Here is a 15,515-nt window from a genome sequence, read left to right on the forward strand (position 1 = left end):
CCAGGTGTAAATCTAATTCAATGCTGGGCCTTTGAAACCATGGGCTACCATGTCACTCTCAGAACAGTGGCAGGATAGACCAGAGAGCCTAAGCCAAGACCAAACTGGCAGGCAGGGTTTTTATGGGACTCAGTTTTCACAGATTGGCTAATGCAGAAGCAAGATGCCAGGCCCACACATACACACACGCGCCACCCCTGCTTCAAGTGTCAGTCTAGTTGACCTTCCCAATATAGACAACTCTTGACTGCCAATGTATGGATTAGCCACCTAATGATCCCAACACCTAGCAAACCTCCCCCCACCATCACTCAATCTGTGCAAATTAAGTTCTGTGTTAGTCAAAGAAGAACATAATTAGGAAGGTAAATTTGCAGAATTCAAATTACATAATGCATTCCAAAGTCAAATAGAAATTATTATGGATTAGCACAGATAGTGAGAGGGTGGAATCTGCAGGATATGCTCGTTCATGCATTCAGTCACCCGCTCAGCAAATGTTTATGCATGGAGAGGGTGGCCAGGGAGAAGGGGCTACAGCCCCTTGGAGTTTTAAACTTGGTGCCCTATCAGCTGTCTACCTTACTCTGAGCCGCAAGTGGACCAAGGGAGGTTGTAAAAATAAGGCCTCATGAGAAAGAATCAGAGGAACAAGACACTAGATCTGTCGAGGAAAAAAGTGGGCAGGACATGCAGTGGAGTGAAAACCCCAGATCCAGTCAGGTGTCAGGGAGTTTGAGCCCTTCTTGTCCCGCTGGAGACCCATGCCTCTGTCCCCAACATGCCCCAGCCTATCAGGTTAGATGGAGGCACTTCCTCCTCCTCCTCCAAACTCATCTACCATGTTTCTGGCTGAGCAATGGGGCTCAGCACCCCTGTATTCCAGTCCTTGCCTCACTGCGGGGACTTGGGTTCTAAGTTCCTGAGCCTGCCTGGTAACCTGACTCTAGACTCCAGATACCCACGACTTGATGCCTTGTTTGGTGCTCATGGCTCTGAACGATCTGTGATCAACCCTGCTCAACCAGTCAGGATTACATTTGACTATCTATAACCAAAACCATTACAGTGGCTAAACAGCTAAGGATCTATCTTCTCTCGAAACAGAAATCATGGTATTGGTTGAGTGGCCCAGTCACATCAGGACCACTGTCTCAGATTTCACCATTTGCTCATGATCACACAGTGGCTGCCACAGCTCCACCTTCCCAACTCAAGGCAGTAAGAGGGTGGCAGAGACAACGCCAGCTGTGAACTCATTTGTCAAAAAAGCAGAAGCTTTCTGCATAGATCTCATTGGCCAAAACTGGGTCACATGGCCAGGTTGCTTAAATTCATCTTGACCCAACCTCCGAGGCTGGCACATTGCTACTCCAAGCAAAATTGCATTCTGTTAGCAAAGTCAAATGAGGGAATGAATATTAGGTAACTAACTAACAAGGTCTATACAATGGTCAAAACAGCTAAAAGGCAGGCATCAGCTTCTTCTCCAAAGATATTAATTAATAAGTCAGTGGTGCTATAGATGAAACAAAGAACTTTCTTTTTTTAGGGACTCTGTACCATCTATCTCACCTCCTTTTGCCTGTGGGTGAGGAGTAGGCGGGAGGTGGCAACTTGGCAAGGATAAACACACATGACAATATCCAGCTTTTACTGCCTCCAAATGCTTTCAGTATGTTGTTTCGTTTTATTCTGTTAACACCCCTGTGGAGTTGTCTTTATTGTCTCCATTTTTCAGATGTAGAACCTGAAGCACAGGTGCTTCATTGAATCCACATTCCACGCAGCCAAGACTCAAAACCTCCACGATGTAGACACGGTGGGTTTATGGAAAAAGTCGGGAGCCCAGCAAGCCTTTTAAATTATGTTTAAGAACAAGCTTCTGGTATAACAGCACGTTCAAAACACTGCCAGGAACATCTGTGGTATTCCCTTGTACTGGGATATGGAGGCCCGAACTCCTCTCAGCATCTGGGCCACTCCCATTCATCCTGCCGGGGAGCTTAAGCTGTTCCTCCAGGAAACCAGGAGCTTACCTTTTGCCTGGACTGATTCATTTTTCCTGCAAGTTCCCTGCATCTTGGGCCTGGCTCCCCTTCTAAACCGTTTTGTGTGTGTGAGTGTGTGATGCAGTCACACTCTGTCACCCAGGCTGGAGTGCAGTGGCGTGATCTCTGCTCACTGCAACCTCCACCTCTCAGGTTCAAACGATTCTCCTGCCTCAGCCTCCAGAGTAGCTGGGATTACAGGTACCCACCAGCACGCCTGGCTAATTTTTGTATTTTCGGTAGCAACAGGGTTTCACCATGTTGGCCAGGCTGGTCTTCAACTCCTGACCTCAGGTGATCTGCCTGTCTTGGCCTCCCAAAGTGCTGGGATTATAGGCCACCATGCCCAGCCTCCCCCTCTAAATTTTATTAAGCTCCCTAAGGACAGGAACCATGTTACTCTTGTTGCCTGCTTAATCCCCACTGTCTAGAACGGTGCTTGGAGCTCAGTAGATGTTCAGTTACATGGTTTCAGTAAGTCTATTTCTGTAAATTACTGTAAGACATCAATGCCTCCAATGCCTATAGAAGTGTCCAAATTACTTAATGTGATACACAAGCTCCTTGCTGTGATTTATGTTTTTAACTTTATTTTATTTTATTTTACATATTTATTTTTAGAGTCAGGCTTTTCCTTGGTCACTCAGCTGGAGTGCAATGGCACCATCACAGCTCACTGCAACCTCCAACTTCTGGTCTCAAATGATCCTCTGGTCTCACCTCAGCCTCCTGAGTTGCTGGGATGACAGTCAAGAGCCACCGCACCCAGCCCCCTCACTGTTGCATGAATGGATGACTAAGTTGATTATGAACCATTTTGGTAAGGTAAGATGATCATCGCATTTTGGGTAACAACATTTGACCTGTAGATAGTCTGCACTCCTGGGAATTATGACACGCCTGCAAATACTTGGCATTGCTATTTAAGACATCTATTAACAGGATACTAAGAGTTATTGACCAAGCACCCACCTTGGGTCAGGCACCGAGCTGGATCCCTCATGTACTTTACCTTGTTTAATCCTCCAACCAGCCTATGATCAAGGAAGGCATTTTGCCTTCTGGTGGTCTGACACAACCGAGTGAAGTGGAAGGACTGGGGGCCATGAAAGACTTAGACTAGAGAAGACAGGGAGGGATAAGAAAAAAGTGTTCAAAGATGAGCTTGGGGGCTGGGCGTGGTGGCTCATGCCTATAATCCCAGAGCTTTGGGAGGCCCAGGCAGAAGGATCACTTGAGACCAGGAATTCAAGATCAGCCTGGGCAACACAGTGAGACCTCATCTCTACAATCTTTTTTTTTTTTTTTTTTTTTTTTTTGAGACACAGTCTCACTCTGTCTCCCAGGCTGGAGTGCAGTGGCGTGATCTTGGCTTATTGCAACCTCTGCCTCTCGGGTTCAACTGATTCTCGTGCCTCAGCCTCCCGAGTAGCTGGAACTATAGGCACCCACCACCACGCCTGGCTAATTTTTGGATTTTTAGTAGAGACAGCGTTTCACCATGTTGGCCAGGCTGGTCTCGAACTCCTGAACTCAGGTAATCTGCTCACCTCATCCACCCAAAGTGCTGGGATTATAGGCGTGAGCCACTGCGCCTGATCTACAGTTTTTTTTTGTTTTGTTTTGTTTTTTTTTTGAGACGGAGTCTCGCTCTGTCGCCCAGGCTGGAGTGCAGTGGCCAGATCTCAGCTCACTGCAAGCTCCGCCTCCCGGGTTCACGCCATTCTCCTGCCTCAGCCTCCCGAGTAGCTGGGACCACAGGCGCCGCCACCTCGCCCGGCTAATTTTTTGTGTTTTTAGTAGAGACGGGGTTTCGCTGTGTTCGCCAGGATGGTCTCGATCTCCTGACCTTGTGATCCGCCCGTCTCGGCCTCCCAAAGTGCTGGGATTACAGGCTTGAGCCACCGCGCCCGGCTTGATCTACAGTTTTGTTGTTGTTTTTTTTTAATTAGCTGGGTGTGATGGCACATGCCTGTAGTCCCAGCTACTCAGGAGGCTGAGGTGGAAGAATTGCTTGAGCCCAGGAGGTCAAGGCTGCAGTGAGCCATGATTGGGCCACTGCACTCCAGCCTTGGTTACAAAACCAGGCCCTGTCTCTTAAAAAAAAAAAAGAAAAAAATTAAAGTGAGTGAGGGCAAATGATGAAAGCTGGAAGACCGGTGATGTGAGGGGGTTGCTACTCAGAGGGAACAGGTGGGTAAAACAGGAGCTCTGAGGGTGGAGATTTTCAGGAACACTTCAGTGAGAGCCATTGAGGCAGAGCCCAGTTGGCTTTCGTTGAGTCAGGGGCTTTTGGTCACAGATGAAGCATCTGTTGTCCAATATTTGTTTTTATTTCCCCGCATGGTTAATTATTGTAGATGGTGTCTGATAAGGCAGGGGCCCTCCTGCCCGGAGAGCCAGGGTTATCTGCAGTTTTACAGCCCTGTCACACAGTAATGAAGCAGATAAACTCCTAGGTGGTGGCTGCTTGGACAGTAATTAAAAACTCTGCTGAAAAATATGAGCGAGAAGTGGGGAATATCTGTGGCAGAAAGAGACCAAAGAGATATAGGAAGAGAACTGGTGATTGGAGCTGGTTCAGTGACGCCTGTGCTTCCAGAGCAGGCTGCCTGGGTGGTAGCTTGGCTCCTCTGATCCTGGAAAGGTCAACCCTGCAAAGGTAGAGTCTTCTGTGCAGGTGCTCAGCCCTCATTTCCTCAAAACAACCCCAAGTGCTGGGTATTCGCCTATCCTGTCTCAGAGAAACAGCCTCAAGAGGCCAGTTGACTCCTTTGTAAGCCTAAATTGATGCAAGTCAGGTTCTGTGTTATTTCCCATATTTTAACTCAGGGGTCAGCTGTAATTTAAATTTTGTGTCATTTTTATGTATCACAAAATATCATTCTTCTTTTGATTTTTTCCCCTACCATTTAGAAGTTTAAAAATCATTCTTAACTCGTGTGCTATACAAAACATGCAAGCAGGCAGAGTGTGGTGGCTCATGCCTGTAATGCCAATTCTTTGGGAGGTGGAGGTGAAAGGATTGCTTCCATGAGTTCAAGAATAGCCTGGCCAACATAGCAAGACCCTGTCTCTCAAACAATTTTAAAACTTAGGCCAGGTATGGCGGCTCACACTTGCAATTCCAGCACTTTGTCAGGCTGAAGTGAGAGGATGACTTGGGCTCAGGAGTTCAAGACCAGCCTAGCAACATAGTGAGACCCCCAACTCTACAAAAATTTCTAAAAATTAGCCAGGGGTATTGGTACATGCCTATAGTCCCAGCTACTTGGGAGGCTGAGGTGGGAGGAGTGCTCAAGCCCAGGAGGTCGAGGCTGCAGTGAGCTGTGATCGCACCACTGCACTTCAGCCTGGGCAACAGAGCATGACCCGTCTCAAAAAAATTTTAAAAACAGGCAGCAGATTTGCTGCCTTTTTGTAATACATGAAAACGACAGGCAAAATTCAAATTTTCATATTCACAAATAAAGTTTTAAACAGCTTTATAGAGGTATAATTTATAGACCATAATTTTCTCTTGAAAAGGTCCAATTCAATGATTTTTTAGTGTATTTAAGGGAGTGCCAAAAAGCTCAGTATCAAGATAAGTAGTATTTTATTACAATATTTTTAAAAATAAAAATTAATGCCAAAAATTCATGGTGAACCAAGCGTCAATGTCTTAAACAGAGACAGACTCAGTAACAGTGCCACGCCAAGGCATACTGGAGACAGAGGAAAAGGGAAAAATCCATAATACTGATCCTGCCTTTATTAAAAATGTTAATATTTTGTTCATCATGGATTTTCCCATTAATTTTGATTTTTTTAAATATGGCATTAAAATGTTTATCTTGATTGCTGAGTTTTTTGGCATCACCTTAAATTTTGCAGCCAAAGCAAGTCCTGGGCCTGTGTCTGGGAGCCAGAGGCTGGAGGCAGTGGCATTTGAGGTGAAGGCAGTGAAAAGATAGACAGGGGAGAGCACAGCAAATTCCTAGAGCCTTGGCTTCCTTGCCAATGTCAAATTTTTAAGTTTTCAGGAAAGTTTTTTTAAAATTATAAAGATAATAAGTAGTCCCTTGAGAAAATACAAACCTTCAAATAGTAAAAATAAAATTCACCCCAAATTCCATCACCCAGAGATAATTGCTACGAACATATTTGGTATTTGCCCTTCTAGATTGTTCTTTATGCATACACAAGGAAATGGATCAGTATTCAATTTATATAAATGAGAACACACTGAGCATGCTATTCTGTAATGTTCCTTTTCATTTGACAGTATGTCATGAGCATCTTTCTATCTCAGTAAATGCAGACCCAAAGCATCATTTTTAATGGCTGCGTAGTACTCCATCACAAGGACGCCACATTTAGAAAATAAACTCCCTACCCGTGAGCATCTGGGCTGTTTCTGATAAGAAGGGATTTTAAGAGTAATAACTTACTTCAAATCACTCCCAAACAACAGATTTCATCTTCACCTTCTCTTCCTGCATACGCACAGGACATCTTTTAAAATGGTTGATATTATAGTGAAATTCCATTTTATATTTCGCAATGCTTGATGTACGGTTTACATTTTTCCATGCTGTTCTATAATCTTTACCCAATTTTTTCTTATTCTAGAGGTCAGCTAACTTTACACTTTTTTTTGTTCATGTTCATGTTCTTTTAAAAAGCCTTTAAAGAAAAAACATTCTTAACTTGCTGGCCATACTTTACATTTTTTTCTTCATGTTAATATTCTTTTTTTTGTTTGTTTTTTTTTGTTTTTTTTGAGACGGAGTCTCGCTCTGTAGCCCAGGCTGGAGTGCAGTGGCCAGATCTCAGCTCACTGCAAGCTCCGCCTCCCGGGTTCACGCCATTCTCCGGCCTCAGCCTCCAGAGTAGCTGGGACTACAGGCGCCCGCCACCTCGCCCGGCTAGTTTTTTGTATTTCTTTAGTAGAGACGGGGTTTCACCGTGTTGGCCAGGATGGTCTCGATCTCCTGACCTCGTGATCCGCCCGTCTCGGCCTCCCAAAGTGCTGGGATTACAGGCTTGAGCCACCGCGCCCGGCCAATATTCTTTTAAAAAGGCTTTAAAGAAAAAACATTCTTAGCTGGCTGGCCATACAAAAACAGGCCTCTGGCAGAATTTGGCCCATGAGTTTGCTAGCCTCCGTATGAGTCATTTTGACACCGTTCTCCCTATGCTGCAGTGAAGGTCTCTGTATACAGCTCTTCCTTCTATGGAATCATTTCCTTTGGACAACTTCCCAGGAATGAGATTACAGAATCAATGGACAGCATCGTTTTAAATGATCCCTGATATATATTGCTGTATTATAAAATTGTACCACCCAGCAACCTGTGAACATCGGGTTTCTTTCAACCTCACCAGCATTTGATAGTTAAAAAAATTTTTTTTAGGCCGGGCGTGGTGGCTCACGCCTGTAATCCCAGCACTTTGGGAGGCCGAGGTGGGCGGATCACAAGGTCAGGAGAATCGAGACCATGGTGAAACCCCGTCTCTACTAAAAATAGAAAAAATTAGCCGGGCGCAGGGGCGGGCGCCTGTAGTCCCAGCTACTCGGGAGGCTGAGGCAGGAGAATGGCGTGAACCCGGGAGGCGGAGCTTGCAGTGAGCCGAGATTGCGCCACTGCACTCCAGCCTGGGCGACAGAGCGAGACTCCGTCTCAAAAAAAAAAAAAAAAAAAAAAAAAAAAAAAAAAAAAAAAAAAAAATTTTTTAAATGTATCAGTTTAAATTTTATGCTGATTTAGCAGGTATAAAATAATATCTTGTTTTCATTGCTACCTCTGATTGTTCTCAAAGTAGGGGATGTTTTCATGTGCTCGAGCGCTCTTTGTTGAGAATCAGCTGAAAAGAAGTGATCCCGAACCCCCAGTTCAAAGATGAGACCCTCCTTTGGCTCTAACACGAGTGTGCATGTAACCTCGCTGCTGCATTCAAATGCCAGAGAGAAGCCCAGTGCAGCCTTATCGCTCTGTGGCAGAAAAAAAAAAAACAAAACTGGAAAGTAGGCCGAGGAATTAATCCTGCTGGTTCCAGTAATTAGAGTAGACAATGGGGTCGAAAGTTCAGGCTGAGCCTGGAATGCTGCCTGAGTGTCTCTTGCAAGACCTGGACACGGTGCCCCCTGCTCTCTTCCCTATCATCGGCAGTCCATAAGTGCGTTTTCCTTTTCCCCTCTTCTAGTTTAGGAAGACATTTCTGACTTTTCCTCCCATGTGAAGTCAGATGGGTGAGAGGTGGATATGATCCCACTGAGAAACCTCTTTGCTTCTAAAGGGAATTCTTCAAGGGTGTCCTCCTGCTTGTCTTTGGTAACAGGTAAGAAGTGTCAGTTCCTCTCCTTAGACGAGTCCAACACGAGATGCTGCCTTTACTTCCAACGCGGGTTTGCACATCACTCTTTATTTAGCACATTCAATGCATTGACATGATAAGGCTCATAGGGTGGGGCTCTGGTAGAAGTGTAAGATTTCAAATGTAAGATAAGGGTTAAACTTAATGATAGGGCCTTTCTAACCCTTTCCTAAAAAGCCTCTACCCAGGCTTTTTACATAAAGCACAGATGACAAACTCAACTGGCTGTAGAACTAGACCATTAGAATCCAATTAAGTGGAGCAAGCCATTGGGAGGACAATAGGGAGTGGTGGGGACTATGACGAACAGAAAGTGCATTCTTGTCATCAAAGAATTTACACTCAACATTTTTAAAAGACATGGTTTCAGCCCAACAAAACATGCTTGCAAAGCTGAATTGGGTCCCAAGGACCCCAGCTTGTGAATTCTGGAAGAGCCATCAGCCTCTTCCATCTTTTACACAGCCTCTAACTCCTTGTTTCTATCTCTCTGCTTTCCCACCCTTTCCCAGCATCTCTTTGCTAGGTTCATCTTCACTCCATTGTAAAAAGAGCCAAAGCCTTCTGCTCTTTTGACAGTGAGGTTTGGGGTTGGCAGCCATCGCTTCTCCAAATAATCTTACTATGATCTCCACCAGATGACAGCCATGGGCAAAATGGGGGACAGGCGGGCTCGTCTGTACATCTCGAGTTGTAAGGAACAGAGATCCAATCAGGCTCACCTGAGCAAGACAGGATTTATTTAAAAGACACAAGTTTCTCAGAAACAAGGGTGAGAAATAAATAACTGAGAGGCCTCCCGAGAAGCTGAGGGACTGGGGCGTGAGAAGGGGGAGGCATTGCCAGGCTGTGACAGGGTTCTCGGGGTAGAACTTGAGGGCAGGGAGGTATAGTAAAATGAGTCTGTTTCACAGGATTTGGGAGCAAGTATATCATTCATTTAATATACATGAGATTTTGACTGTTTTAGACTGAGTATCCCAGGAGTGCCCACCAGGAATACAAACTACCCCTGAAACTCACAGAGAAACACTCACCCACCTGTTTTCCCAACCTGTCTGTAGAATTCAACTTTCCACCAACGCGTCAGAGATGAGTTGATGATGCGTCATTCATTAAGTTTAACAAGCTGTGTGGCCACCAATTAAGAATTGTGGAAGGATTTCTGCTTCCCTAGTGCTGAATTGGAATACCACAAAATGAGCCTGGGGAGTGAAATGAAACCACCTCCTTGTCAGATGCCTGGCCTTGTGTTTCCAGGCTGGGTTCTGGCTGCACCCAGTTCCTGGGGTCAGGGCTGGGATGGACAACCCCAAATAGTAAAGAGTGGAATGAGCCAGAGATGAGAGCAAGCTGAGTCCTTAGAGAGATGAATGATCAGGGACAGTGAAGCTGAGTTGGAACAGCAAGTCCAAGGTGAAGAGAGTAGCACTAGAAACAGAAGTCCAAGCTAAAAGAGCTGAAAACAAGAAGAATGGGAACAGAGGAAAGTCATGCGGACATTGGTTTCTTAAAAATGCCAAGCATGGCCGGGTACAATGGCTCATTCCTGTAAACCCAGCACTTTGGAAGGCTAAGGTGGGAGGAGTGCTCGAGCCCAGGAGTTTGAGACTAGACTTGGCAACATAGCAAGACCTTGTCTTTACTAGAAATAAAAAATGAACCAGGTGTAGTGGCATGTAACTATAGTCCCAGCTTCTCAGGAGACTAAGGAGGGAGGATCACTTGAGCCTAGGATGTCAAAACTGCAGTGAGCCATGATCACACCATTGCATTCCAGCCTGGGTGACAAAGTAATACCCTGTCTTAAAAAAATAAAATGCCAAGCACTTTCCTGGTTCAGATCTTTGAGTATGTGATTCCCTGACCTAGAATATTCTTCACCTGATTACGTGCATGGCAGATTACTTTTCATGCTTGAGATCTCAGTTATATTGTCATGTTCTCAGTAAGGCCTTCAACAGTGGATACCATTAATTTTGCATGGCTAACATTCATACTAGTTTTGGAGGTAACAACATCATTTTCAGTGTATTGGTCAGCTTTGATGCAGTAACAAACAACCCCAAGGTTAGTGGCTTCCAAGAACAAACATTTATTTCACGTTTGTTACATTTCAGCTGCTTCAGCTCCATGCATCTCTCATTCTGGGACCCAGTCTAAAGGAACAGCCTCTATTTGGGACAAGCTGTCCATATGGCAGATGGAAAACAGCAGGTGACAGAACTGAATCACACAATCTCTCTTAAAGCTTCTGGTCAGACTTGGCATTTGTCATATCTGCTCACAGTTCATTGATCAAAACAAGTTGTGGCCGGGCGCAGTGGCTCATGCCTGTGATCTCAGCACTTTGGGAGGCCAACGTGGGCAGATCAGGAGTTTGAGACCAGCTTGGCTAATATGGTGAAACCCCATCTCTGCCAAAAAGTATTAAAATTCACCAGGCATGGTGGCGTGTGCCTGTAGTCCCAGCTACTCAGGAGGCTGAAGTGGGAGAATGGCTTGAACTCGGGGGACGGAAGTTGCAGTGAGCCAAGATCACAACACTGCACTCCAGCCTGGGTGACAGAGTGAGACCTTGTCTCAAAAAGCAAACAAACAAACAAACGAACAAAAAACAAGTTGTGTCCAAGTCTGTCAGGGGCGGGGAAGGATACACCACCTCTGGGAGGCACTGAAATTTATATGGCAATGGACAGGGATATATAATCCCATTACGAAAAAGAGAGCAAACAGTTGGGAACAATAATACAATCTACCACAGTTACCTAAAAATATGTTTGGCTGCAAGTAACAGAAGACCACCTGATAAACAATGACTTTAAAAAATAGGCATTTATTTTTCTCACAAAACAAGAGATCTAGCTCAGGTAATTCCAGAGTTCATTCAACCCAGCAATACCAAAGCCTGTATCTCTGTGAGTCTCTTGCATTTACTATCATGGTTGCAAGAAAGCTGATGACTGTCATTCCAAGATTTATGTCCATGTTCAAAACAAGAAGAAGTGGGAAGTGGTGGTACTGGCAACACCTATCCCTTTTATTCAAAAACAAAAGTTTTTCCAGAACACCTTCTTCCATCCACAGCAGCTTGTCTCATTGGCTAGCCCTGTGTAATACACCTATCCCTTGCTGCAAGGGAGGCTAGGAAGGCAAAGATTTCAGTTTTTCTAGTCTTGACAATGGAAATTGACAGAAGGAATGAGGTAGAAATGCATGTTGGTTTGGCCAGACAGTGGGGTCCACCATGGAAACCCTATTTTCTTCCTGCATTCTACATGGCCTTGGAGCAACTGTCAGTCAAGGTTTCCTGCCCTTCCCTTCCCTCCATGCCAAATGAATGAGCCCTTGACCCAAATGAACCAAAGACAGACAATGACTGACATTGATATGTCATGTACGTGAGACACTTAAGAGACACTCCATTCTTTCTCCCTACATCCCTAGAATTTGTCTGGTTCTGGTCATTCCTTCACCCGGTCCAGTTTTTCCATTGCTTCTGCAAATCTCCCACATCTTTCCAATACATTTCCAGCTTCATTTTCTGTTGCTTACAATCACTGAACCCTGGCTGATACATCTTTTGCTATAGCTTAGATGTTTGTTCCTGGAAACTTCATGTTGAAATTTGATCCCAGTGTTGGAGGTGGGGCCTAATGGCACAGATTAATGTACAGATTAATGCCCTCCCTTGTGGAGAGTCCTTACTCTATTGGTTCCCTTGAGAATCTGGCACATCTCTCCTCTCTCTTCCGCCCTCTCCCGCCATGCAATCTCTGCACACACCAGTTCCTATTTATCTCCCTTTGGGTGGAAGCAGCACGAGGCCCTCACTAGAAGCCGATGTTGGCACCATGCTTTTTGTACAGCCTGTGGCAGCATGCACCAAACAAAGGTCTTTACAAATTACCTAGCCTCAGGTATTCCTTTACAGCAACATAAAATAGACTAAGACATCTTTCCCGACCACTGTGTTTAAATAGGGACTCCCATGCTATTCTCCTACCTCAATACTTTTTTTTCTGGAGACAGAATTTTGCTCTCTTGCCCAGGCTGGAGTGCAGTGGTACGATCTTGGCTCACTGCAACCTCTGCCTCCCAGGTTCAAAGTGATTCTTGTGCCTCAGCTTCCTCAGTAGTTGGGTTTACCGGCATGCGCCACTACGCTTGGCTAATTTTTTGTACTTTCAGTAGAGACGGGGTTTCCCCGTGTTATTCAGGCTGGTCTCAAACTTCTGACCTCCAATGATCCCCCCACCTCGGCCTCCCAAAGTGCTGGGATTATAGGCATGAGCCACTGCACCAGGCCTCTACCTCGATACTTTATTTTTTTAAGCACATAAAATTTCATGATTGGCCGGGCGCGGTGGCTCACGCCTGTAATCCCAGCACTTTGGGAGGCCGAGGCGGGCGGATCACAAGGTCAGGAGATCGAGACCACGGTGAAACCCCGTCTCTACTAAAAATACAAAAAAAATTAGCCGGGCGCGGTTGTGGGCGCCTGTAGTCCCAGCTACTCGGGAGGCTGAGGCAGGAGAATGGCGTGAACCCGGGAGGCGGAGCTTGCAGTGAGCCGAGATCGCGCCACTGCACTCCAGCCTGGGCGACAGAGCAAGACTCCGTCTCAAAAAAAAAATAATAATAAAATAAAATAAAATTTCATGATTGCTTCGTGTATTTATATAGTGTCTTTTTCTGATACCAGACCATAAGTTCTACGCAGACAGGGAATGCAACAGTCTTGATGACTACTACATGCCCTGGATCTAATATATGCCTGAATATATTTGAGTATTAATAAATATTTATTAACTAAATGAAGGTTGGCTTAGGCATTTAGAGGTCAGAACTGGAATTTTAATGTTATTTATGATATCAGTTGTTTAAAGCATGCTTCATAGGTAACTTATTGTGGTCTAAAGGTGTAAGTTGGGAATGACGTTAAGAGCAGCTGGAAATGTCAGGGATATCAAGATGGGGGACTAAAGCACCCCAGAAAGTAGGTTACTGAATTTCCAGATCCTAGAACAGTGGCTCTCAAATGCTTTTGATCTTTGGCTCACTTAGGCAAGGCCAAAGACCCTTCCTCCCATCTGCAGACACCAGTTCCTGCTTTGTGACTCGTGCAGTAGGAGTTTTTCAGTGTTGAAAAGCATCATGCAGGAGCCAGGCTTCCAGAAGAACCCTGCGGCTGAGTTCTCGGTAATTCCCAGTAACGCTCTAATTTTAGTTATGACTAGTCAATTGTAGTAACTCACTTAGTAGGTTCCTAGAAAGTGGCACTTAGTCATGCTTCAAGCTGGAAATCGACAGATATATGTGTAACTTGTTCATAAGAACCAGAGGAAGAATGTGACCTTTTGGGATCAGTTGATGGCCTGTAGAAAGGAGCTTAGACCCACTCAGTGGGCTGCAGGCCACATACCAAGAACTGCACCACTGGAACCCAAGGGCTGCAGAGGTGTTGGGGGTTGGGCTCCAGAGTCATACAGCAGGAGTCTGCATACCCAAAGTGCAGATGGAATGGTCCGTAGAATGAATAAACAATACCTCCCACATATAGACACATGAATAATTTTTCAGCGCTAGTGCAATTTAAAAAAATTCTTTAAAAGTACACGCTAATTCATAGTGGCTTTTTGTTGTTATGCCTTTTCTCATGAGAAAACACTCAGGTGCAGATTGGTGATATTTTTGAAGGTTTAGAAAAGGGCATCCTGGACGGGCACAGTGGCTCACACCTGTAATCCCAGCACTTTGGGAGGCTGAGGCAGGAGGATCACTTGAGCTCAAGAGTTCGAGACCAGCCTGGACAACATAGCGAGACTCGTTTCTACAAAAAATTTAAAAATTAGCTGGATGTGCTGGTGTGACACACCTGTAGTCTCAGCTACTCAGAAGCCGAGGTGGGAGGATCACTTGAGCCCAGGAGTTGGAGGCTACAGTGAGCCATGATCACACCACTGTACTCCAGTCTGGGCAACAGAGAAAGACCCTGTCTCTACATAAATAAATACATAAATAAATAATAAAAAGAGCATCTTGGTACTAAGCATTGGGATAAAGTTGGGAACCACTGGTTTTGTGCCTCCCTCAGCTACAGAAGCCAGGGAAAGAGGAGTTCAGTCCTCTACAACCCATTTGGGTTGGCACTCAGGCCTCCTCCCTGGCCGTTTGGTTCTGGAGGATTATACTCACTTCCTCATTACCAAGGCAAGCATGCAGAGTTGGATTTGCATGAGTTAAATGCATGTCTGGTACAACCCCACAGTAATAAGCTTTTAGTGTTATTTTTAAAAATTGCATTACAGGCCGGGCACAGTGGCTCAAGCCTGTAACCCCAGCACTCTGGAAAGCCGAGGCAGGCAGATCACTTGAAGTCAGGAATGTGAGAACAGCCTGGCCAACATGGTGAAACTTCGTCTCTACTAAAAATACAAAAATTGGCTGGGCATGGTGGCGCACGCCTGTAATCCCAGCTACTCAGGAGGCTGAGGCAGGAGAGTCACTTGAACCCGGGTGGCAGAAGTTGCAGTGAGCTGAGATCATGCCACTGCACTCCAACCCAGATGACAGAGTAAAACTTGAGGGGGAAAAAAAAAAAAAAGAAAGAAAGAAAAAAAGTTGCATTACCAAAAAAAAAAAAAAAAAAAGTCACCAGGAGTCCCTCCCTGTCCACCTCTCTGCTGCTCAGCCTTCTTTGGGCTGGCTTTGTTCGCAGGCAGGGCCTCCCACAGATGGCTGCTAGCAGCTCTAGGCTCACATTCTACCAGTTTAGTAACCCTACCGAGAAAAGAAAGCATCTCTCCCCATGGTTTCCGCCAAAAAATAGCTGCCATTCATTGAGTGCTTCTTCAGAGCCAAGCCCACCTCCTGGGCACGTTTCTCAATCCTCTCCATTATTCCTCACAATGGCTCTCAGATGTTGTCGCTATTATTATCCCACTTTAAAGTGAGGAGACTGAGGTTACGTAAACTTACCCAAGGTCACAGGGCTACTAAATGACAGAGCTAGAGCTGACGCTCTTAATTGTCACACTATACTGCCCGCCGTGACCATGGACTTTCCTGCAGTTATTCCCCAAATCTCTGGGATGGGGCAGG

The 15,515-nt window shown here is 45.3% G+C and overlaps 1 long non-coding RNA gene across 2 annotated transcripts in view; it reads left to right on the forward strand.

Annotated features, from left to right (window-relative positions):
• LOC105495266 (uncharacterized) overlaps window positions 1-15,515 on the forward strand; it is a 38,433-nt gene that overhangs the window by 15,484 nt on the left and 7,434 nt on the right. For both annotated transcript variants that reach the window (XR_011608799.1, XR_011608800.1), the window contains exons 2-3: window positions 1,742-1,822; window positions 2,673-2,876. This is a non-coding gene — a long non-coding RNA (uncharacterized lncRNA). The remainder of the gene's footprint in view (window positions 1-1,741; window positions 1,823-2,672; window positions 2,877-15,515) is intronic.

The sequence above is a fragment of the Macaca nemestrina genome, chromosome 10 (genome assembly GCF_043159975.1).
Source record: "Macaca nemestrina isolate mMacNem1 chromosome 10, mMacNem.hap1, whole genome shotgun sequence".
In the NCBI taxonomy this organism is placed as follows: Eukaryota; Metazoa; Chordata; class Mammalia; order Primates; family Cercopithecidae; genus Macaca; species Macaca nemestrina.